At 42.4% G+C, this 19997-nt stretch overlaps 1 protein-coding gene across 1 annotated transcript in view; it reads right to left on the reverse strand.

The window, feature by feature from the left end:
* ldbr (lariat debranching enzyme) overlaps positions 1 to 19997 on the reverse strand; it is a 127757-nt gene that overhangs the window by 24589 nt on the left and 83171 nt on the right. The window lies entirely within an intron of this gene.

The following is a 19997-nucleotide window of genomic DNA, read 5'->3' on the forward strand; positions in this document are numbered from 1 at the left end:
TAACGTAAGGGTAAGAGAGATGTGTGGAAATAAAAAGAGCGTGGTTGAGAGGGCAGAAGAGGGTGTTTTGAAATGGTTTGGGCACATGGAGAGAATGAGTGAGGAAAGATTGACCAAGAGGATATATGTGTCGGAGGTGGAGGGAACGAGGAGAAGAGGGAGACCAAATTGGAGGTGGAAAGATGGAGTGAAAAAGATTTTGTGTGATCGGGGCCTGAACATGCAGGAGGGTGAAAGGAGGGCAAAGAATAGAGTGAATTGGAGCGATGTGGTATACCGGGGTTGACGTGCTGTCAGCGGATTGAATCAGGGCATGTGAGGCGTCTGGGGTAAACCATGGAAAGCTGTGTAGGTATGTATATTTGCGTGTGTGGACGTATGTATATACATGTGTATGGGGGTGGGTTGGGCCATTTCTTTCTTCTGTTTCCTTGCGCTACCTCGCAAACGCGGGAGCCAGCGACAAAGCAAAAAAAAAAAAAAATATATATATATATATCTATATCTATATATATATATATATATATATATATATATATATATATATATGAGTGATTGGTTCTCAGTGAATGTAGGTTTGCGGCAGGGGTGTGTGATGTCTCCATGGTTGTTTAATTTGTTTATGGATGGGGTTGTTAGGGAGGTGAATGCAAGAGTTTTGGAAAGAGGGGCAAGGATGAAGTCTGTTGGGGATGAGAGAGCTTGGAAAGCGAGTCAGTTGTTGTTCGCTGATGATACAGCGCTGGTGGCTGATTCATGTGAGAAACTGCAGAAGCTGGTGACTGAGTTTGGTAAAGTGTGTGAAAGAAGAAAGTTAAGAGTAAATGTGAATAAGAGCAAGGTTATTAGGTACAGTAGGGTTGAGGGTCAAGTCAATTGGGAAGTGAGTTTGAATGGAGAAAAACTGGAGGAAGTGAAGTGTTTTAGATATCTGGGAGTGGATCTGGCAGCGGATGGAAACATGGAAGCGGAAGTGGATTATAGGGTGGGGGAGGGGGCGAAAATTCTGGGAGCCTTGAAGAATGTGTGGAAGTCGAGAACATTATCTCGGAAAGCAAAAATGGGTATGTTTGAAGGAATAGTGGTTCCAACAATGTTGTATGGTTGCGAGGCGTGGACTATGGATAGAGTTGTGCGCAGGAGGATGGATGTGCTGGAAATGAGATGTTTGAGGACAATGTGTGGTGTGAGGTGGTTTGATCGAGTAAGTAACGTAAGGGTAAGAGAGATGTGTGGAAATAAAAAGAGCGTGGTTGAGAGAGCAGAAGAGGGTGTTTTGAAATGGTTTGGTCACATGGAGAGAATGAGTAAGGAAAGATTGACCAAGAGGATATATGTGTCGGAGGTGGAGGGAACGAGGAGAAGAGGGAGACCAAATTGGTGGTGGAAAGATGGAGTGAAAAAGATTTTGTGTGATCGGGGCCTGAACATGCAGGAGGGTGAAAGGAGGGCAAAGAATAGAGTGAATTGGAGCGATGTGGTATACCGGGGTTGACGTGCTGTCAGTGGATTGAATCAAGGCATGTGAAGCGTCTGGGGTAAACCATGGAAAGCTGTGTAGGTATGTATATTTGCGTGTGTGGACGTATGTATATACATGTGTATGGGGGTGGGTTGGGCCATTTCTTTCGTCTGTTTCCTTGCGCTACCTCGCAAACGCGGGAGACAGCGACAAAGCAAAAAAAAAAAAAAAAAAAAAAAATTAAATGGATGGGCCATTCTTCATCTGTTTCCTGGCACTACCTCGCTAATGCAGGAAATGGCAAGCAAGTATAATGAAATATATATACATATTTTTTTTCATATTATTCACCATTTCCCGTGTTAGCAAGGTAACGTTAAGAACAGAGGACTGAGCATTTGAGGGAATATCCTCCCTTGGCCCCCTTCTCTGTTCCTTCTTTTGGAAAATTAAAAAACGAGAGGGGAAGATTTCCAGCCCCCTGCTCCCTCCCCTTTTAGTCGTCTTCTACGACATGCAGGGAATACGTGGGAAGTATTCTTTCTCCCCTATCCCCGATATATATTAGATTAGAAAGGGTTGTGGGTGGTAGGATGAAAAAGTAAGATTGTTAATGAAAAAGAGAGGCATTTGGACAGTTTTTGCAGGGAAACAGTGCGAATGACTGTGAGATGTATTAAAAAAAATAAAAGAGGCTGGAGGTCAAGAGAAAGTTGCAGGAGGTGAAAAAGAGGACAAATGAAAGTTGGGGTGAGAGAGTATCGTTAAATCTTAGGGAGAATAAGATGGTTTGGAAGGAGGTAAATAAAGTGCATAAGACAAGAGAACAAATGGGAACATAGGTGAAGGGGGATAATGGGGAGGTAATAACAAGTAGTAATGAAGTGAGAAGAAGATAGAGTGAGTATTTTGAAGGGTTGTTGAATGTGTTTGATAACAGAGTAGCAGATATAGGGTGTTTTGGTCGAGGTGATGTGCGAAGTGAAAGGGTCAGGGAGAATGGTGTGGTAAACAAAGAAGAGGTAGTGAAAGCTTTGCGGAAGATGAAAGCTGGCAAGGCGGAAGGTTTTGATGGCATTGCAGTATGATTGGCAGAATGCATGCATAGTGCAATTGTACAAAGGCAATGGGGATAAAGGTGAGTGTTCAAAGTACAAAGCTATAAGTTTGTTGAGTATTCCTGGGAAATTATACAGGAGGGTATTGATTGAGAGGGTCAAGGCATGTACAGAGCATCAGATTGGGGAAGGGCAGCATAGTTTCAGAAGTGGTAGAGGATGTGTGGATCAGGTATTTGCTTTGAAGAATGTATGTGAAAAATACTTAGAAAAACAAACGGATTTGTACGTGGCACTTATGGATCTGGAGACGGCACATGATAGAGTTGATCGAGATGCTCTGTGGAAGGTATTAAGAGTATATGGTGTGGGAGGTAAGTTGCCAGAAGCAGTAAAAAGTTTTTATCAAGGATGTAAGGCATGTGTACAAGTAGGAAGATCATGGGAGGCAAGTGTTTTGGGAGCAGCTGATTGAGTGTGTTAGCAGTTTTGATTGACAAGACCGGGTTATAGTGATGGGTGATTTGAAAGCAAAGGTGAGTAATGTGGCAGTTGAGAGAATAATTGGTATACATGGGGTGTTCAGTGTTGTAAATGGAAATGGGGAAGAACTTGTAGATTTATGTGCTGAAAAAGGACTGGTGATTGGGAATACTTGGTTTAAAAAGAGAGATATACATAAATATACATATGTAAGTACGAGAGATGGCCAGAGAGCGTTATTGAATTACGTGTTAATTGATAGGCGCACGAAAGAGAGACTTTTGGATGTAAATATGCTGAGAGGTGCAACTGGAGGGATGTCTGATCATTATCTTGTGGAGGCGAAGGTGAAGATTTGTAGAGGTTTTCAGAAAAGAAGAGAGTCTGCTCTCTCAACCAGACTCTTTTTATTACCACATATCTCTCTTACCCTTTCATTACTTGCTCGATTAAATCACTTCACACCACATATTGTCCTCAAACATATCATTCCCAACACATCCACCCTCCTCCGCACAACCCCATCTATAGCCCGTGCCTTGCAACCATATAACACTGTTGGAACCACTATTCCTTCAAACATACCCATTTTTGCTTTCCAAGATAATGTTCTCGACTTGTATACATTCTTCAATGCTCCCAGAACCTTTGCCCCCTCCCCCACCCTGTGACTCACTTCCACTTCCATGGTTCTATCCGCTTCCAAACCCACTCCCAGATATCTAAAACACTTCCCTTCCTCCAGTTTTTCTCCATTCAAACTTACCTCCCAAATGACTTGTCCATCAACCCTATGGTACCTAATAACCTTGTTCTTATTCACATTTACTCTCAGCTTTCTTCTTTCACACACTTTACCAAACTCAGTCACCAGCTTCAGCAGTTTCTCACCCGAATCAGCCACTAGCGCTGTATCATCAGTGAACAACAACTGACTCACTTCCCAAGCTCTCTCATCCACAACAGACTGCATACTTGCCCCTCTTTCCAAAACTCTTGCATTCACCTCCCTAACAACCCCATCCATAAACAACTTAAACAACCATGAAGACATCAAGTACCCCTGCCGCAAACCAACATTCACTGAGAACCAATCACTTTCCTCTCTTCCTACTCGTACACATGCCTTACATCCTTGATAAACACTTTTCACTGCTTCTAACATCTTGCCTCCCACACCATATATTCATAATACCTTCCACAGAGCATCTCTATCAACTCTATCATATGCCTTCTCCAGATCCATAAATGCTACATACAAATCTATCTGTTTTTCTAAGTATTTTTTACATACATTCTTCAAAGCAAACACCTGATATACACATCCTCTACCACTTCTGAAACCACACTGCTCTTCCCCAATCTGATACTCTGTACATGCCTTCACCCTCTTGATCGATACCCTCACATATAATATCCCAGGAATACTCAACAAACTTATACCTCTGTAATTTGAACACTCACCTATATTCCCTTTGCCTTTGTACAATGGTACTACACATGCATTCCGCCAATCCTCAGGTACTTCACCATGAGCCATACGTACACTGAATATCCTCTCTAACCAGTCAACAACAAAGTCACCCCCTTTTTAATAAATTCCACTGCAATACCATCCAAACCCGCTGCCTTGCCGTCTTTCATCTTCCGCAAAGCTTTCACTACCTCTTCTCTGTTTACCAAACCATTCTCCCTGACCCACTCACTTCACACACCGCCTCGACCAAAACACCCTATATCTGCCACTCTATCATCTAACACATACAACAAACTTTCAGAATACTCACTCCATCTCCTCCTCATATCACCACTACTTCTTATCACCTCCCCATTAGCCCCCTTCACTGATGTTCTCATTTGCTCCCTTGTCGTACGCACTTTATTTACCTCCTTCCAAAACATCTTTTAATTCTCCTTAAAATTTAATGATACTCTATCACCCCAACTCTCATTTGCCCTCTTTTTCACCTCTTGCACCTTTCTCTTGACCTCCTGCCTCTTTCTTTTATACATCTCCCACTCATTTGCATTTTTTTCCCTGCAAAAATCGTCCAAATGCCTCTCTCTTCTCTTTCACTAATAATCTTGCTTCTTCATCCCACCACTCACTACCCTTTCTAATCTGCCCACCTCCCACGCTTCTCATGCCCCAAGCATCTTTTGCGCAAGCCATCACTGCTTCCCTAAATACATCCCATTCCACCCCCATTCCCCTTATGTCCTTTGTTCTCACCTTTTTTCATTCTGCACTCAGTCTCTCCTGGTACTTCCTCACACAAGTCTCCTTCTCAAGCTCACTTACTCTCACCACTCTCTTCACCCAATATTTTCTCTTCCTTTCTGAAAACCTATACAAATCTTCACCTTCGCCTCTACACGATAATGATCAGACATCCCTCCAGTTGCACCTCTCAGCACATTAACATCCAAAAGTCTCCCTTTCACGCGCCTATCAATTAACACGTAATCCAATAATGCTCTCTGGCCATCTCTCCTACTTACATATGTATACTTATGTATATCTCTCTTTGTTTAAACCAAGTATTCCCAATCACCAGTCCTTTTTCAGCACACAAATCTACAAGCTCTTCACCATTTCCATTTACAACTCTGACCACCCCATGTACACCAATTATTCCCTCAACTGCCATATTACTCACCTTTGCATTCAAATCACCCATCACTATAACCCGGTTTCGTCAATCAAAACTGCTAACACACTCAATCAGCTGCTCCCAAAACACTTGCCTCTCATGATCTTTCTTCTCATGCCCAGGTGCATAGGCACCAATAATCACCCATCTCTCTCCATCCACTTTCAGTTTTGCCCATATCAATCTAGAGTTTACTTTCTTACACTCTTTCACATACTCCCACCACTCCTGTTTCAGGAGTAGTGCTACTCCTTCCTTTGCTCTTGTCCTCTCACCAACCCCTGACTTTACTTCCAAAACATTCCCACAACACTCTACCCCTTTACCCTTGAGCTTCGTTTCACTTAAAATATCCAGGTTCCTTTCCTCAAACATACTACCTATCTCTCATTTTTTCTCATCTTGGTTACATCCACACACATTTAGACACCCTAATCTGAGCCTTCGAGGAGGATGAGCACGCCCCACGTGACTCCTTCTGTTTCCTCTTTTAGAAAGTTAAAATACAAGGAGGGGGGGTTTCTAGCCCCCCCCTCCCGTCCCCTTTAGTCGCCTTCTACAACACGAGGGGAATGCATGGGAAGTATTCTTTCCCCCCATCCCCATATACATATACGTACACAAACATATACATATATACACATGTAAGCATTCATACTTGCTGCCTTCATCCATTCCCATCGCCACCCTGCCACAGAGGAAACAGCTTCCATCCCCCTCCAGTGAGGTAGCACCAGGAAGACAAAAATGGCCACATTCATTCACACTCAGCCTCTAGCTTTCATGTATAATGCACCAAAACCACAGCTCCCTTTCCACATCCAGGCCCAACAAAACTTTCATGGTTTACCCCAGACGCTTCACATGCCCTGGTTCAATCCATTGACAGCATGTTGGCCCCGGTACACCACACCATTCCAATTCACTCTATTCCTTGCATGCCTTTCACCCTCCTATATGTTCAGGCACCAATCGCTTAAAATCTTTTTCACTCCTTCCTTCCACCTCCAATATGGTCTCCCACTTCTCTTTCCCTCCACCTCTGACACATATATCCTCTTTGTCAATCTTTCCTCACTCATTCTCTTCATGTATCCAAACCATTTCAACACACCCTCTTCTGCTCTCTGAACCACACTAATTCTATTACCAGACATCTCTCTCACCCTTTCTATGCTCACTCGATCAAACCACCTCACACCACATACTGTCCTCAAACTTTTCATTTCCAACACATCCAACTTCCTCCGCACAACCCTATCTATAGCCCATACCTCACAAACATATAACATTGCTGGAACCACTATTCCTTCAAAAATACCCATTTTTGCTCTCCGAGATAACATTCTTGCCTTCCACACGTTCTTCAACGCTCCCAGAACCTTCGCCCCCTCCCCTACCCTGTGACACTTTCACTTCCATGGTTCCATCTGCTCCTAAGTCCACTCCCAGATATCTAAAACACTTCACTTCCTCCAGTTTTCCTCCATTCAAACTTACCTCCCAATTAACTTGTCTCTCAACCTTACTGAACCAAATAACCTTGCTCTTATTCACATTTACCCTCAACTTCCTTCTTTCACACACTTTACCAAACTCAGTCACAAACATCCGCAGTTTCTACCCTAAATCAGCCACCAACGCTGTATCATCAGCAAACAACAACTGACTCACTTCCCAAACCCTCTCATCCACAACAGACTGCATACCTGCCCCTCTCTCCAAAACTCTTCCCTAACCATCCCATCCATAAACAAAGTAAACAACCATAGAGACATCATGCACCCCTGCCGCAAACTGACATTCACTGGGAACTGATCTCTTTCCTCTCTTCCTACTCATGCACATGCCTTACTTCCTTGGTAATTCACTGCTTCTAGCAACTTACCTCCCAACCTCCCACACCATATACTCTTAAAACCTTCCACAAAGCATCTCTATCAACCCTATCATATGCCTTCTCCAGATCCATAAATGCCACATACAAAACCATCTGTTTTTCTATGTAATTCTCACATACAATCTTCAAAGCAAACACCTGATCCACACATCCTCTACTACTTCTGAAACCACACTGCTTTTCCCCAATCTGATGCTTTGCACATGCCATTACCCTCTTAATCAATACCCTCCCATATAATTTCCCAGGAATACTCAACAAACTTATGCCTCTTAAATTTGAACACTCACCTTTATCTCCTTTGCCTTTGTACAATGGCACTATGCTTGCATTCCACCAATCCTCAGGCACCTCACCAAGATCCATACATACACTGAATAACCTTACCAACCAGTCAATAGCACACTCACCCCCTTTTTAATAAATTCCACTGCAATACCATCTAAACCTGCTGCCTTGCCGGCTTTCATCTTCCGCAAAGCTTTTACTACCTCTTCTAATTTACGAGACTATTTTCTCTGACCCTCTCACTTTGCACACCACACCGACCAAAACACCCTATATCTGCCACTCTATCATCAAACACATTCAACAAACCTTCAAAATATTCACTCCTCTTCACACTTCATCACCACTAGTTATTACCTCCCCATTTGCCCCCTTCACCAATGTTTCCGTTTGTTCTCTTGTCTTACGCACTTTATTTACCTCCTTCCAAAACATCTTTACATTTTCCGTAAAATTTAATTATACTCTCTTACCCAAACTCTCATTTGCCTTCATTTTGGCCTCTTGCAACTTACTCTTGATTTCCTGCTGCTTTCTTTTATACATCTCCCAAAATCGTCCAAACGCCTCTCTCTTCTCTTTCGCTAACAATCTTACTTCTTCATCCCACCACTCACTATCCTTTCTAATCTGCCCACCTCCTACCTTTCTCATGCCACATGCATATTTTGTGTAAGCAATCACTGCTTCCCTAGATACATCCCATTCCTCCCCCACTCCCCTTACGTCTTTTGCTCTCACCTTTTGCCATTCTACACTTAACTCTCCTAATACTTCCTCACACAAGTCTCCTTTCCAAGCTCACTTACTTTCACCACTCTCTTCTCCCTAACATACTCTCTTCTTTTCTGAAAACCTCTACAAATCTTCACCTTTGCTCCAACAAGATAGTGATCAAACACCCCTCCAGCTGCCCCTCTCAACACATTAATTCCAAAAGTATCTCTTTCACACGCCTATCAATTAATATATAATCCAATTACACACTCTGGCCATCTGTCCTACTCACATACGTGTAGATATGTATATCTCTCTTTTTAAACCAGGTATTCCCAATCACCAGTCCTTTTTCAGCACACAAAGCCATAAGCTTTTCACCATTTTCATTTACAACACTGAACACCCCATGTATATCAATTATACCCTCAACTGCCACATTACTCACCTTTGCATTCAAATCACCTATCACTATAACCAGGTCTTGTGCATCAAAGCTAATGACACACGATTCATCTGCTCCCAAAACACTTGCCTCTCATAATCTTTCTTCTCTTGACCAGGTGCTTAGGCACCAATAACCAAACATCTCTCACCATCCACTTTCAGTTTTGCCCATATCAATCAAGAGTTTACTTTCTTACACTCTTTCACATACTCCCACAACTCCTGTTTCAGGAGTAGTGCTACTTCTTCCTTTGCTCTTGTCCTCTCACCAACCCATGACTTTACTCCCAAAACATTCCCAAACCACTCTTCCCCTTTACCCTTGAGCTTCGTTTCACTCAGAGCCAAAACATTCAGGTTCCATTCCTCAAACATACTACCTATCTCTACTTTTTTCTCATCTTGGTTACATCCACACACATTTAGACACCCCAATCTGAGCCTTCGAGGAGGATGAGCACTCCCCGCATGACTCCTCCCTCTGTTTCCCATTTTAGAAATTCAAATACAAGGAGGGAGGGGTTTCCAGCCACCCGAACCCACCCCCTTTAGTCACCTTGGGAGGTAAGCCTGAATGTGAATATGCCTTCTCCAGATCCATAAATGCTACATACAAATCCAACTGTTTTTCTAAGTATTTCTCACATACATTCTTCAAAGCAAACACCTGATCCACACACCCTTTACCACTTCTAAAACCACATTGTTTTTCCCTAATCTGATGCTCTGTACATGCCTTTACCCTCTCAATCAACACCCTCCATATAATTTCCCAGGAATACTCAACAACCTTATGCCTCTGAAATTTGAACACTCACCTTTATCCCCTTTGCCTTTGTACATTGGAACTATGCATGCATTCTGCCAATCCTCAGGCACTTCACCATTATCCATACATACACTGAACATCCTTACCAACCGAACAACAACACAGTCACCCCATTTTCTAAAAAACTCCACAGCATTACCATCCAAACCCACTGCCTTGCCAGCTTTCATCTGCAAAGCTTTCACTACCTCTTCTCTGTTTACCAAACCATTTTCCCTGACCCTCGATGACCAATTCTGGCTCTATCCTTCACAGCCAAAGCACGGGTGTTTTTTCGGTTATCAAGCATCAAACAGCAACGAAAGGGGTGGAGCTATATGTATGCCCAGTGAAACAACCGCAAGTTGTGTTTTATCATTGATAAGAAGATGATAAATGTTGATGGTCTAACTGAGTTTCTCGCCTTCAGATACCCTATTGCCGAAGGTTTTCATGCTCTCTAGTCCCAATGGGGAGGCGAAAGGACTTGACAAAAGAGCAAACAGCTTCAATTATTAGTATGCACAAGGCACAGAGACCAGTAAGGGAAATATTGAGAATTGTCAGAGCTAGTGTCCGATCAGTGCAGGTATTAAGATTTCATAACAGCAGAGGTAAGGCAACACCAGTGCACAAAAGAAGACCTGGGAACACTCGGAAAACTTTACCATGCACACTAATCATCCTAAAACGTTAGCTAATCCATGCTTGTCTGCATGGGATTTATAAGAAAAACCACAAGACTGCCTGGTGAAGTGTCACCAATTCATCGATCCATCCATGACGACCTGCACTTCAGCTGCTATCACACCTGAAAGAAGACCCTCCTCACCTTATGCAGAGGACACCTAGAATCGTGTTTGCTAAGACATAACTCCAGTGGGATAAGACCAAGTGGACTCACATGCCATGGAGCAATGAAGCTATGTTTTCTGTGACTGGGAACTGAGTTGGCATGTTTATCGGCGCCCTAGGATTGACCCTCTTGATCCCAAGCACACTTTCAGTACTGTTCAACACCTTTATTCTCTCATGGTTTGGGGTTGTTTTTCATATTATGGAATTGGTGCCCTTGTCATACAGCCAAGACATCAAAACATAAATCAGCACAACAACCTCCAGCTACTGATGGGCTATTTACCAAACTGTAATCATAAGTCCCAAGCGGGCATGTGCACGCAGGATGGTGCTCCTTGCCATACGGCAAAATCTGTGATGCAGTGGCTTACTAACTGTGGAATCAACTTCATTAATGACTGGCCAGGAAACAGCCTAGTCATTAATCCGGTAGAAAACTTGTGGAGCATCATTAAGTGCCATCTTTCAGGGATGGATACTCGCAGTGTCCCCAAGCTTGAGGTGGCCATTCGTGAAGAGTGGCAAGTTTTGGACCCACAGATTCTCAAGAACTTGGAAGTGGTGTCTTCATGCCTTCAAGAATGCATAAAGAGGAAAGGGAAGCTGATCACTTATCAAAACTTTATATAAATAAAACTAGTGAGTTTATCTTCATTTCTATCTCTTTGCCAACCTTTCCACATACATGGTTGTTATGTGATGCTAGGGCATGTAACTGTAGTATCCTGTCTTGGCCTGTGTTCAGGGTGGTCATTTTCTCTTGGTGTTTCTTGGTAATCAATGCTACAGCAATGTGTAAGTATTTTGTGTCTTGTTCACAGTATAGTATCCTTATAGATTTAACGATTGTTTCTTGTATGATGGTAGTGCTATGCTTTCAGGCGGCATGTAGTTTGACGGAGCCTTCTTGTAAGTGTGGGGTAAGTCTTCTGGTCCGTGTATAAATTGTGCTTCCCACGGAGATCATGTTGGTAAGGAGCTTGCAGTTTCCTTGTTGAGATTTAATTCATGAACTACATTGGATTCTTGCAATGTTTCTTGTGTTTTATATAGCTGGTTGTTCATGAAGAAGTTGCTTATGTTTTATACAGCTGGTTGTTCATGAAGAGGTTGCTTGTGTTTTGATTCTGAGGTAGATATCCAGCATGACTTTGATGTACTAAGTTGTATGGTTGATGTTTCTGGAGACGATGTCACATAGTACATGTTCATCTGTCTTGTAGGCAGTTGAAATCTGCTTGCAGTGGTATATTTTGTGTTGTTGTATTGCTTTACAGATGGTGTTAAAATGTACATAATGTGGGAGGAAAGCTACACAAGCAATGAAGAGTTTCTATCTACCAAGTCAGGCATATGTGCAAATAAAATGGAGGAAGGTAAGCAGTTCCAAGGAAAGGGGGATCCAGTTAATGGATGTGTGATGTTGCCATGGCCATTTAATATTCTTAAAGAATGGAGTGGTGTGGGAAGTACATGTAGGGGTCTTGGAAAGAGGAGATCTATCGTATGCTTGAAGTTTGGGGGTGCTTTGAAAGATGTTATTTTACTTTGTCGCTGTCTCCCGCATTAGCGAGGTAGTGCAAGGAAACAGATGAAAGAATGGCCCAATTGGCCCAACCCACCCATATACTCCCGTATATACATACACGTTCACACACGCAAATATACATACCTATACACCTCAACACATACATATATATACACACACAGACATATACATATATACACATGTACATAATTCATACCGTCTGCCTTTATTAATTCCCATCGCCACCATGCCACACAAGAAATAACAACCCCCTCCCCCCACATGTGCACAAGGTAGCGCCAGGAAAATACAACAAAGGCCACATTCATTCACACTCAGTCTCTAGCTGTCATATAATAATGCACCGAAACCACAGCTCCCTCTCCACATCCAGGCACCACAGAACTTTCCAAGGTTTACCCCAGACGCTTCACATGCCCTGGTTCAATCCATTGACAGCACGTCGACCCTGGTATACCACATCGTTCCAATTCACTCTATTCCTTGCATGCCTTTCACCCTCCTGCATGTTCAGGCCCCAATCACTCAAAATCTTTTTCACTCCATCTTTCCACCTCCAATTTGGACTCCCACTTCTCCTAGTTCCCTCCACCTCTGACACATATATCCTCTTTGCAAATGACACAGCTTTGATGGCAGACTCAAACAAGAGCCTGCAGAAGCTGACATCTCAGTTTGGGATTGTATTTGTAAGGAGAAAGTAAAATGTATTGAGAATAAAAGTAAGGTTATGAGATTTAGCAAAAGGGTGAATCAGAAGAGTTGGAGTAAGAGTGTGAATACACAGACCTTTGATAAAAAGGAGTAATTTATATACCTAGGAGTGCTGAGGTGAACCATATGGTGGGTGAGGGAACAAAGGTCATAAATGCACTAAGGGAGCTGAAGTGGACCTCAGAGTGGATCCTGGATGCAATGAGTGTGTGGAAAGAGAAATCACTGTCTGTATAGGCAAAGAAAGGCAAGTATGATGTTACAATGGTCCCAGTGGCATTGTATGTATGCAAGTCATGGACCATAAAAGCAAAAGAATGGAAGAGGGTAGGAATACTGGAAATGAAATATTTATTTTTTTTTTATTATACTTTGTCGCAGTCTCCCGCGTTTGCGAGGTAGCGCAAGGAAACAGACGAAAGAAATGGCCCAACCCCCCCCCCCATACACATGTATATACATACATCCACACACGCAAATATACATACCTACACAGCTTTCCATGGTTTACCCCAGACGCTTCACATGCCTTGATTCAATCCACTGACAGCACGTCAACCCCGGTATACCACATCGCTCCAATTCACTCTATTCCTTGCCCTCCTTTCACCCTCCTGCATATTCAGGCCCCGATCACACAAAATCTTTTTCACTCCATCTTTCCACCTCCAATTTGGTCTCCCTCTTCTCCTCGTTCCCTCCACCTCCGACACATATATCCTCTTGGTCAATCTTTCCTCACTCATTCTCTCCATGTGCCCAAACCACTTCAAAACACCCTCTTCTGCTCTCTCAACCATGCTCTTTTTATTTCCACACATCTCTCTTACCCTTACGTTACTCACTCGATCAAACCACCTCACACCACACATTGTCCTCAAACATCTCATTTCCAGCACATCCATCCTCCTGCGCACAACTCTATCCATAGCCCACGCCTCGCAACCATACAACATTGTTGGAACCACTATTCCTTCAAACATACCCATTTTTGCTTTCCGAGATAATGTTCTCGACTTCCACACATTCTTCAAGGCCCCCAGAATTTTCGCCCCCTCCCCCACCCTATGATCCACTTCCGCTTCCATGGTTCCATCCGCTGCCAGATCCACTCCCAGATATCTAAAACACTTCACTTCCTCCAGTTTTTCTCCATTCAAACTCACCTCCCAATTGACTTGACCCTCAACCCTACTGTACCTAATAACCTTGCTCTTATTCACATTTACTCTTAACTTTCTTCTTCCACACACTTTACCAAACTCAGTCACCAGCTTCTGCAGTTTCTCACATGAATCAGCCACCAGCGCTGTATCATCAGCGAACAACAACTGACTCACTTCCCAAGCTCTCTCATCCCCAACAGACTTCATACTTGCCCCTCTTTCCAAAACTCTTGCATTTACCTCCCTAACAACCCCATCCATAAACAAATTAAACAACCATGGAGACATCACACACCCCCTGCCGCAAACCTACATTCACTGAGAACCAATCACTTTCCTCTCTTCCTACACGTACACATGCCTTACATCCTCGATAAAAACTTTTCACTGCTTCTAACAACTTTCCTCCCACACCATATATTCTTAATACCTTCCACAGAGCATCTCTATCAACTCTATCATATGCCTTCTCCAGATCCATAAATGCTACATACAAATCCATTTGCTTTTCTAAGTATTTCTCACATACATTCTTCAAAGCAAACACCTGATCCACACATCCTCTACCACTTCTGAAACCACACTGCTCTTCCCCACCTCGACCAAAACACCCTATATCTGCCACTCTATCATCAAACACATTCAACAAACCTTCAAAATACTCACTCCATCTCCTTCTCACATCACCACTACTTGTTATCACCTCCCCATTTGCGCCCTTCACTGAAGTTCCCATTTGCTCCCTTGTCTTACGCACTTTATTTACCTCCTTCCAGAACATCTTTTTATTCTCCCTAAAATTTAATGATACTCTCTCACCCCAACTCTCATTTGCCCTTTTTTTCACCTCTTGCACCTTTCTCTTGACCTCCTGTCTCTTTCTTTTATACATCTCCCACTCAATTGCATTTTTTCCCTGCAAAAATCTGGTAAATTATATGGGAGGGTGTTGATTGAGAGGGTGAAGGCATGTATAGAGCATCAGATTGGGGAAGAGCAGTGTGGTTTCAGAAGTGGTAGAGGATGTGTGGATCAGGTGTTTGCTTTGAAGAATGTATGTGAGAAATACTTAGAAAAGCAAATGGATTTGTATGTAGCATTTATGGATCTGGAGAAGGCATATGATAGAGTTAATAGAGATGCTCTGTGGAAGGTATTAAGAATATATGGTGTGGGAGGAAAGTTGTTAGAAGCAGTGAAAAGTTTTTATCGAGGATGTAAGGCATGTGTACGTGTAGGAAGAGAGGAAAGTGATTGGTTCTCAGTGAATGTAGGTTTGCGGCAGGGGTGTGTGATGTCTCCATGGTTGTTTAATTTGTTTATGGATGGGGTTGTTAGGGAGGTAAATGCAAGAGTTTTGGAAAGAGGGGCAAGTATGAAGTCTGTTGGGGATGAGAGAGCTTGGGAAGTGAGTCAGTTGTTGTTCGCTGATGATACAGCGCTGGTGGCTGATTCATGTGAGAAACTGCAGAAGCTGGTGACTGAGTTTGGAAAAGTGTGTGGAAGAAGAAAGTTAAGAGTAAATGTGAATAAGAGCAAGGTTATTAGGTACAGTAGGGTTGAGGGTCAAGTCAATTGGGAGGTGAGTTTGAATGGAGAAAAACTGGAGGAAGTGAAGTGTTTTAGATATCTGGGAGTGGATCTGGCAGCGGATGGAACCATGGAAGCGGAAGTGGATCATAGGGTGGGGGAGGGGGCGAAAATCCTGGGGGCCTTGAAGAATGTGTGGAAGTCGAGAACATTATCTCGAAAAGCAAAAATGGCTATGTTTGAAGGAATAGTGGTTCCAACAATGTTGTATGGTTGCGAGGCGTGGGCTATGGATAGAGTTGTGCGCAGGAGGATGGATGTGCTGGAAATGAGATGTTTGAGGACAATGTGTGGTGTGAGGTGGTTTGATCGAGTGAGTAACGTAAGGGTAAGAGAGATGTGTGGAAATAAAAAGAGCGTGGTTGAGAGAGCAGAAGAGGGTGTTTTGAAGTGGTTTGGGCACATGGAGAGAATGAGTGAGGAAAGATTGACCAAGAGGATATATGTGTCGGAGGTGGAGGGAACGAGGAGAAGAGGGAGACCAAATTGGAGGTGGAAAGATGGAGTGAAAAAGATTTTGTGTGATCGGGGCCTGAACATGCAGGAGGGTGAAAGGAGGGCAAGGAATAGAGTGAATTGGAGCGATGTGGTATACCGGGGTTGACATGCTGTCAGTGGATTGAAGCAGGGCATGTGAAGTGTCTGGGGTGAACCATGGAAAGCTGTGTAGGTATGTATATTTGTGTGTGTGGACGTATGTATATACATGTGTATGGGGGGGTTGGGCCATTTCTTTCGTCTGTTTCCTTGCGCTACCTCGCAAACGCGGGAGACAGCGACAAATTATAATAAAAAAAATAATAATAAAAAGAGTGAACTGAAAGGTTTAGACTTATAGAAAGGATGAGTGAAAAGAGTTCGATTAAGAAGATATACGTGTCAAAAGTGAGAGACGGAAGGATATGGAAGGATCGAGTGACAGAGGCTTTGAGTTAAAAGAGCCTGAACATGAAGGAGAGTGACAGGCATGCATTGGATTCAGTGAACTGGAGTAACAGGATATAAAGGGAGCAAAATGCTGTAAATGGGTAGAACCAGAACAAATAAAGTAGTCAACGAAGAATATGTAAATACCCAACAAACACTTCAAACATGGTTCAACAAGAACTAAAAAACCAAAGCCTACCCAACCCGATCTAAACTCCACAAAATATAAAGTCAACTGAACCCACTCTTGCTAAACATGTGTGTACAATCAAGGACAAAAGTCCCTTACAAATGTGAGTCCTTCATTCCCAACGGCAAGATTCTACACAGCTAGAACATTGCTGATCCCTTGTTTTGTGATTCAAAACTACTAGTTTAGTGCTCTTATTGTCAGCTGCTAAATGGCACTACTGTCTGCTATTTCAGCACAAAGTCAAAAATCCTTTAAGCATTTCGTTTCAACCAAAATAATTTTGGTTTACTGTGAAATAAAAAGAAGCATAACTAAAATATGAAGAGCACCAAGGAAGAGGTAACAAATTATTTACATAACATGCAAGATAAAACTGTATTCTATTTCTCTTTACCCTGGGTATCGAGATGAGTGAAGGCTGCATAGTTAGCCTCCACTCCAGTGGTTGTCGAGTTGCACTCCTCTGACCCAGATAGCTGTCTATACTTTCTGCTTCATCCACACATGGATTGCTGGTATTCTGTCCACAAACATACAATCTCTCCTTATCACACTTAACACTTTAAGACCCTTAACTCACACAACTCATCATTCGTAACTTTAGATTTTCCTTCCAAAAGTGTTATGTGCAAGCACTGTCTTTTGGCAAATTGGTAGGAGACAGAAGTAATAGGAAGGAGCATTGGGCTGAAACATTTCACAGTAGTAGTAGGTAGGAACATTAGGTGAAAGCATCAGGTAGTAGTAGCAGGTTGGAACATCAGGTAGGAGCCTCTGGAAATACTGCACTAAAGTTGTCCTCTACTGGTGGCTTGTAAAGGGTGAGGCCCTTAGGGGTAAGAAGTGGCACTGGAGTTCAACAGTTATGGAGACTCTTTTGCCATGGCCTCCCCCTTGAGGGAGTTCCGGGAGGGAACAGGCATATGATATAGATAGATACACAGATCTCTTCGCCTTTTCTCCTTTTTTCCCTGAATCTGATAATGAAATGGGGTGTTTCAACTTGTAATAACTCCACTTCCTGATTGGGTGATCAAAGATGATTTCTAAGCTAAAATAACACCTGAAAAAATACATTATAATGAAGTTGTTTCATCCTTAATATCAACAATGCAATCAAAGATTCATGTTTATCATCAAATTACAGGAATGGTCATAGCTTGAAATATCATATATATGTTAAAAAAGATGAATATTGTTGAGATGATGTAAAAGTCAATATGTGAAAACAAACTACCATTCAATTAGGCTTTGTTTTGCGCTCAGCTGTAAAATTTGAAATGTTAGTCTAACTAGTTTAAAACAGACTCTGGGATCTTTGCATATGTCTGTTCCTCAAGTGTAATGTGCTCAGGGTGAAGACAAAGCTCTCAACATGAGCTCCACTATCCTCAAGTATCAATTACCTTCCTGTGCCACATTCTCAAAGGCTTGGCAACTTTTCCCTTCCACTTCCCACTCACAACACAAGAGGGCCCACAGATTTTCTACTGGGTTCATGTCACAAGCCTTGCTTACCCAGCCAATTACCTTCAATTTAATGATGAACCATCTTGGTGTTGTGTAAGGGACTCCAATCATGCTCAAGCTTAATGGAATATGTCCATGATATAAACATTACTTAGGTGTATGTTAACTCTGACCAATTCACTTGGCCCATAGGGTACATCCAACCCCAAAATGCAGCACAAACCTGACCACTTATGTCCTTTTTTTGTGTTGTGAGGAATGTCTAGCTCCTGCTGCAACAAATGAAATGCACTTTTTCTCTCCACATATGACTAACTTTCAAAACTCATGGTCAAAGGGCAGGCACTGAAGTGTAAACCCATGTAATCCTCCATGTATGCAGCGTAATTTCCCCTTTGCAACCAGAACAAAGCAATGAATATCATTTTCATGTGAGCACTGTGAAGTGGTCCTAGGATGACACGGCAGCTGTACAATGATCACGTACAATTCCTATGCTGGCTTCTGTCCTAAGAAGTACTCAAATAAGGCCATCCAATCCAGGCTCACACTGCAACTGATCCCTTAACCTGGCACTTGGTTATCCTCTTGTAAGCATTTAGCTTAGAAAAGCTAGTATTATTGGAAATCTCAGTCACTGTTTTCCCCATCCCCAACATTCTGACAATTCCTGCATGGTCTGTACTGACATTAGGGGTGTTGTCATGTCTATCTGCTATTTCTGTAAAGATCAAACATAAACATACACTAACCTGTAAATTGCAACTAAATGGTATTTCTCCTTGTTCCCAGTATATACATTAATATAATTTCAATTACATTCTTATCAAATTTTACTATACAAGATTTTATCTGCACTCACCGATAATTCCATGAACAGAATAGTTAAGTACAGTAAACCAGTACATACAAGAGTATAATCTAATCTGACGACTGAGGAATTCCATTTCCAGCTGTAAACATGTTGACAGTCATCAGACATAGTACTATGAGAGAAAACATAAGTAGGTTTGACTGAAGAATGATTTTTTGCTTCTTGACGGTGAAGACTGTAGTTCAGAAATTCAAACACACATGGTGTTTAGCAGGTACTCATTATAACAAACCAGCTTCAAATGAAGCAGTAACACGACTTTTGTTCATGACTGTACATGTTACAATACCTTGTTAGCTTTGGACACCATCCATTTTTTCCAGCATTACGAACATCAACATATCACAGAAACCCCTCATGCCCAAGATGCAATTATCAGACTGAAGACTTACTCAGAATTGTTTTCATTCACTCCACAAATGAAAAACATCACCATCCTTCTTGACATGTAGCCCCACCTGGCAGATATGGCTAAGTTCCTGAGCAGAGCTGGAACCCCAATGAAAGGGTTGTGGGTGAGGAAGGTATGTAAAGAGAAGAGTAGGATTGATTGGTCCACTGGCCATCCTTCCCCTTTTTGAAAATCAGCGGGAAAAGATGTTACAACAAACGTAAGTGTTGTACTCTACAACCCGAGTGACAAAATGGCTGTCACAAGAATGTCGCAACATCATTAATACAGGGAGCAACCATAGACAAGAGGTGGCTTAAGTAGCTGTCATCCAGGGGTAGCTGTCATCCAGGGTAGTCATCAATCTTACGCAATTCTCCCTATCACATTAAAGTGTATCATGATCACTCTGGATAGCCAATTTTGCACTTGATGTCTGTTACAATAC

This window comes from Panulirus ornatus, chromosome 50 (genome assembly GCF_036320965.1).
Source record: "Panulirus ornatus isolate Po-2019 chromosome 50, ASM3632096v1, whole genome shotgun sequence".
In the NCBI taxonomy this organism is placed as follows: Eukaryota; Metazoa; Arthropoda; class Malacostraca; order Decapoda; family Palinuridae; genus Panulirus; species Panulirus ornatus.